A 6,085-nucleotide genomic window follows, 5' to 3' on the forward strand; every position below is an offset into this window, starting at 1 on the left:
GTTGCCTATACTGGATGTGACCGCAGCACCCAACCAGCACGCATGAGAACCAGGAAGGGAGGGGGCAGAACTGGCAGGAGGATTAAGGGGTTGGTTCCCTTGCTGGACAGCTACTCCCACTGGAGAGCGTGGGCTGGGATGGAGGCAGACCAGACTAGGCAGGGCTATAACACCTGTGGGCCTCATGTGAGCTAGGTAAGGGAAGGGCCATGGTGGGCTGATTGTCCCGACTGGTGCAAGCAAAAATTAGAGTGGGTGAGGGTTGGTTGGGCTTCGCCGCAGCATCATCTGGCAGAGGCTGGCACTGGGAGCTAATTCTGTCAAGCCAAATGCCAGAACCACATGGAGAGTGGATCTGAGGCTTTGAATGGCCCAGTATGGAGGTAGTGGACACCTCCCTCAGGGTTACCACTCTCACTAGACAGCATGAAAACCAGGACAGGGGCAGGCATGGCTATACAGAAAGGCACCTGCCAGTAAGTGTGTGGGCTAAATAGTAGGTTGGTTGGGTTGAACTAGGCTTCAATGCCCATTGACAAGTACGAGAGCTAAATGGGATGTGGGACAGACTGGACAAGCCAGCAGTATATACTGGCAAGCATGGGAACCAGGGTAGGGGGTAGGCCTGGTGGGTGTTATGGGGAGTCACCCCAACTAGGCTGCAGCTCCCACTGGTTTGTGTGAGGACCAAGTATGATGTGGGTAGGATTGAGCTGGACTACAACACCCGTTGGTTCACAAGGAAGACAGGGCTAGAAACAGAACTGACTCAGCAATAGCAACGACCAGCATGTGCAAAAGCTGATTGGCATGAGGACGGTGTTGGACCCTGTACTGGCAAACTCACACAAGAATCAGGTCTGGGAACATCTCAGATGAAGTTTCTTTGGAGATCCCTCCAACTGAACTGCTCATCTCAGAACCCCAACTATGTAGAGGCTATGTCAGCCAGTGGATTCTGAATAGGTTTCATTGCGATTGGAACAGTGAGATTGGCAGCAATCCAGAACTGTTGAACTATCAAAACTGCTTGAGCAGGACCCTTGGAGTACGCCTCACGTTGGGGACCTGGGGATGGGTGGGAGGCTGGGTGGGGCTTTTCCCTTTGTTTTTCCTCTGACCCCAGATTCAGGGAAAAAATGGTAATATTAGTGTGGAAACAATGGTATTACCCACTTTCACCCTGTAGCCCTTGACCCTTTGTACCCTAACCAACTAAGTAAGATTGAAAAAATAATAATTAAAAAAAAAAAAGAAAGCAAAAATCATCTAGATAGTGTGACTACATTTAGAGACAGGCATTATTATTTACTTACATGACTTCTCCCTTTTACATTTCCCTATGCATGCTTATGCATGTTATTTTCTGCATGATGACGTAAGATATATAAATGTGCATCTTATTCTTTTGCCTATTATTAACATATAAGCATTTTCTAAGGTCAACAAAAAATATTTAGGACTACAAAAAAAAAAAAGAAACTTTATAACAAGTGTTTTGAATTCTGTGTCCCCCATTTTCTTGAGGTCTTCCTCAGTAAACTCTGAGGTTGGCATAGGGTTTTGCTCCTTTGCAGGGGAGTCTTCAGTAATATTCATTGTGCCTTTGTCTCTTCTTTTGCTCTTGATCATTGTACTTCTGGCTATCAGATTCTTCTCCTTGGGGCAGGTTTCTAAGCTGTGTCACCCACAGGTCTATAGTTCAATTTTACTTACTGCTGTTGGCACACGGTTCTGTGTTTGCAGCCACTTGTGTCACTCCCTCCAGCAAGTTCCAGGTCTGGGTTCTTACATTAGATTTCCACCATGGTTTCCATAGCCCCAGCCTCCTGGCTCACCAGTCTCCATCTCCTTTGACACCATGCTGAGGCTGCACCATTTTCTGTACAATCTTTCTCCCACTTCTGATTGGAGCAGGTCCCAGGACTAGAGAGACACCAGGTATCCTATATAATTAGATTGTTGCTGGTGCTGATCTTGCTGGAACTTGCTGCTTGTTAGGTCTGAAGGCCACATGGACCTATTTTGACCTGTACGATGCCAAAGTCGGTATTATTTTCCAAGTGGGACCAGTGCAATGCCTGAGCTCATTGAGTTCACTCCCAGCACATTGCATGTGCAGCTCACTGTTGTCCCCTGCGGTCTTAAAGTTTTTCCACACTACAAAATGGCACCTGATGTACCACTACCAGAGTTCTTAATCTTCTGGCCATCAGGTCTGGGGGCTATCTGGACCTATCTTGGGTGGAACCTGGAGGATGCTACGTTGTTGCAGCCCACTGAGCCAGAAATGAGTTCACTTCCAGCTCAGTGCATTTGCATTACTGTCCCATTGCCCTTGCCTCCTTAAATATAAGGGCACCCAATTTGGCTCTAGGAGGCAGACTGGGCTGTGAAATCCACCCTATTCCCGCATCGCCTGTCTGGGACCTCCATTCTGTCTCCGCTCCTGGTCAAATCAAACAGACCAGCAGGGGAGTTCTTTGTCTGGGTTCACCTCTGGAGCTCCCAGTAAATGTCCCTTCCCACCTGCTTGCTGGTGGAGTTCTGGCTGCCGGTGGAGTTCAGATCGCCACCCGCTGAATGCTGCTGGGGTATCCATCATCATAACACCACACCGTTGTGCCCACTACTTTCCTGTGTCCGTCAGTCTCCAGGCACCCCTCTGCTGTCGTTCTATCCTCTCCTATTTCCTGCAATGTGCCCTCTCTGCTTTCTCCGTCTGTTTAAACGTGTCCTTACCCTACTCCGCCATCTTGATTCTCCCTCTTACATTTTTAAAATAGACCAGAGATGCATCAAGGCATCTAATTCTTTTTTCTTTAAAGTTTGTCTTTGCAGAACACACTCCACTCACAGCTAGGGATGGTGAAGAAATGACACAACTCTAGAAGGAAAAGCAAGTGCCCCTGCAGTTACCATGTTGTGGCCTTTTCCTCTGCGGCTCTCTCTCTTTCTCTCTCTCTGAAGACCACATGGGAAATAAGTTCAACAACTCTCACTTTAGGCAGCAACAACAAAAAGGAGAGTGGAGTGAAAACAGGTATTACAATTCAAATATGGGCACTGCCTTCCCCAGTCTTTCAAAGCACACACCTCTACAGCACTTGCCTCAGCAGACAGGAAGCATTGCCGGTTCAGGAATGGGGATGGAGGTGTCTTTTTGAAGCTTCTTCATAACTCACAATTCCTAAAACAGGATGCTCTGACCTTGGTCCTATCCAATTGCACTGTTCCAGTAAAATGTCTCAAATCCATCCTGATGATTATCTCAGGGGAGAAAAAAAAAAACTTCAGCAACTCTTTGGTTCTCAAAGTTGGGCGTGCCCTTGGGTTTTGCAGGCAACAAAAAACACCCAGAACAGAGCACGTGTGCCAGCAAGCGGAGAGCTGTGTTTAAGAAATCCAACACTGCCACCTAGAGGCCAAACGTTAGACCAGTTAGCAGTGGCTTCCAGCACCCAACAGCACCCCTGCCCTTCAAAATTGGGAAGACAGGCACTGGAAATGGCCATGGCTTTTCCCTCAACATTCATATGGACAAAATGCTACCCAAAAGCTCCACAGGCCTCTCCTCTCTCACTACCTTCAAAGACAGTGCCAGACTAAGAAACCATGGACTGAAGGAAGCAGTATGACACCTGGAAGGACGTGGTATAAAAATGACAATCCCAGTGCCACAGAGCACAGCTGTGTCTCAACACCGCATGCTGCTTCAAAGAGCAGTTCTGGAGGGGCCACACAGTCTATAATGCAGATATAATCAAGGTAAGCAGGCGTCTCTGAAGGCAACTCTCACAGCCTTTACTATGTCATGGCACAGGGCGAGTCTCCACAGCGACTGCAGATTGCACGCTCCTGAAACTTAACTCTAGATCCTTTTTCTGCCAAACGTATCACGGGCAAACGCTCTCTCCCCACGTGGGAATCAAAATCAAGTGGTGGCATGAATAAAAGCACCAACAACACTTGTTGGCGAGGTTGCGGGGAAAAGGGAACCCTACTCCACTGCTGGGGCTGCAGGCTGGTACAGCCTCTATGGAAATCAGTATGGAGAACATTCAAACAACTCAAAATCAACATACCGTATGATCCAGCAATAGCACTCCTAGGAATATATCCAGAACACTTGTTTTACGAGAAACCAACATGCACTCCTATGTTCACAGCAGCACAATCAGTAATTGCAAAAACATGGAAGCAGCCAAAATGCCCATCAACAGAGGATTGGATAAGAAAGCTATGGTTCATCTACTCCATGGAATACTACTCAGCTATTAAAAAAAACAAAATGCAGTTCTTTGTGGCCAAATGGGCCAAACTGGAAACCATAATGCTAAGGGAAATGAGCCAATCCCAAAAGGTTAAATACCACATGTTTGCCTTAATTTAAGATGATATGATGTTACGTATAACATGTTATGTATGTTATATGTTGTGCATAAACTAAAATTGAAATGTCAATGAGGTGGTCACAGAAGGTGGTTAAGAACTCGCATTTACTTTTAACATATTGGTTACTCATTACTATGTCAATTAATTCCATAATGATGTAAATTTTTGCTGATGGTATGTTGGAGCTTTTAATTGACTGGGATGATACTCTGCTGGCTCTGTCTTCAGACCAGAGAGGGAAAACCTAAGAAGCCGTTGAACTTGACTGGACAATAAGATGCTGGACTCTATGTTTGGTATACGCTTGCAATGGGGGAATCTCAACTGAACTTGAACTGTGGTTATGCAACAAGGTGGAGGAATCCACCATGGTGGGAGGGTTTGGGGAGGGGTGGGGAGAACCCAAGTACCTATGAAACTGTGTCACATAATACAATGTAATTAATGAATTAAAAATAATAAATAATAAAAAAAGTAAAAAAAAAAATCAAGTGGTGGAATGAGGCGGCGGGCTCGGCCATGAAGACGCACGGATTCCAATGCCAACTCCAGGGGCACGTCTCTCAGGAGTGCAGTGCCTGCCTGGCAACGTCAAGACTTCAGGAGGCAATACACGTCCCTGTCACCTGTCATTTACGCACAGAATTTCCTTATTCTCTCATAGACAGCGCTCCTATTAAGGGGAGCTGCTATCAACGAGCACTCGAATTACACCCAAGTACAGGCCATGTCCCCGGTTACTGTGTTCCTAGGACTCCTGAGGCCTTGAAGTTCCAACCTCTGTTGCAACACTGACAAAGCTTCCACAATGTGCAAAACAAACATGAGCACAGAGACGCTCAGGAGTACACAAACCTCACACACAGCTCTTTCCCCAAAGCGTACAGCAACCCTAATGTTATCACTGACGTCATTTCTCCTACAAGCACAGAACTCAAAACAGAGGTGAATTAACCCAACTCACGAATTCCTCCAACATCCTATCCTGAGGACATCACTCTATCCATGCTGCTCAGTGTGCAATCGCAGGCTGGCAGTGCTTCAGTTTGTGCAAATGAAATCAAAAGGTTTTGCTTTTTTTGTTTGAATGGCAAAGTTCACAGTGAGAACGAGATCTTCCATTCACTGGTTCTGTCCAGATCGTCACAATGACGGGCTGCACCAAGCGGGGGTTCTGGAATTACAGCCATGACAGCAGTAAGCCACCTGCTGGACAGTTGGCCTCAACTCTCCATGACGTGACCGAGACATCCAACAGGACTCCAGGGACAGCTCACAGTTCCTGACTGCTCTTCCATTTCATTTCTCCCAAGTTGTCTGTGTTCACATCCACCCCACTCCTATTCCACTGCTTTTCATTGGTCCTTCTGAACACTCCGAGGATATCCCTCCCAGTGTAGGGAGGGGCCTTGTCCTGAATCAGCCAGGTCTTCGTGGCCTGACGGCAGCTAAGGCTGGAGGCCATGTGGGCAGGCAGTCCCGAAGTATAAGCCCCACTTCACTGTCAGGCTGGTTGTACTGGCTGACCTAGGATAGAGTTGGCCGACCAGGGGCAGCAGGGCTGGCTGACCTAGGACACAGCTGGCTGGCCTAGGGCAGAGCTGGGACAGCAGGGCCGGCCAACCCAGAGCAAACTGGCTGTAGCACCCTTCCTCAGGCCCCACCGGTAACAGCATGCTTTCCACTCCCA

The sequence above is a fragment of the Ochotona princeps genome, chromosome 2 (assembly GCF_030435755.1).
Source record: "Ochotona princeps isolate mOchPri1 chromosome 2, mOchPri1.hap1, whole genome shotgun sequence".
Lineage (NCBI taxonomy): Eukaryota > Metazoa > Chordata > Mammalia > Lagomorpha > Ochotonidae > Ochotona > Ochotona princeps.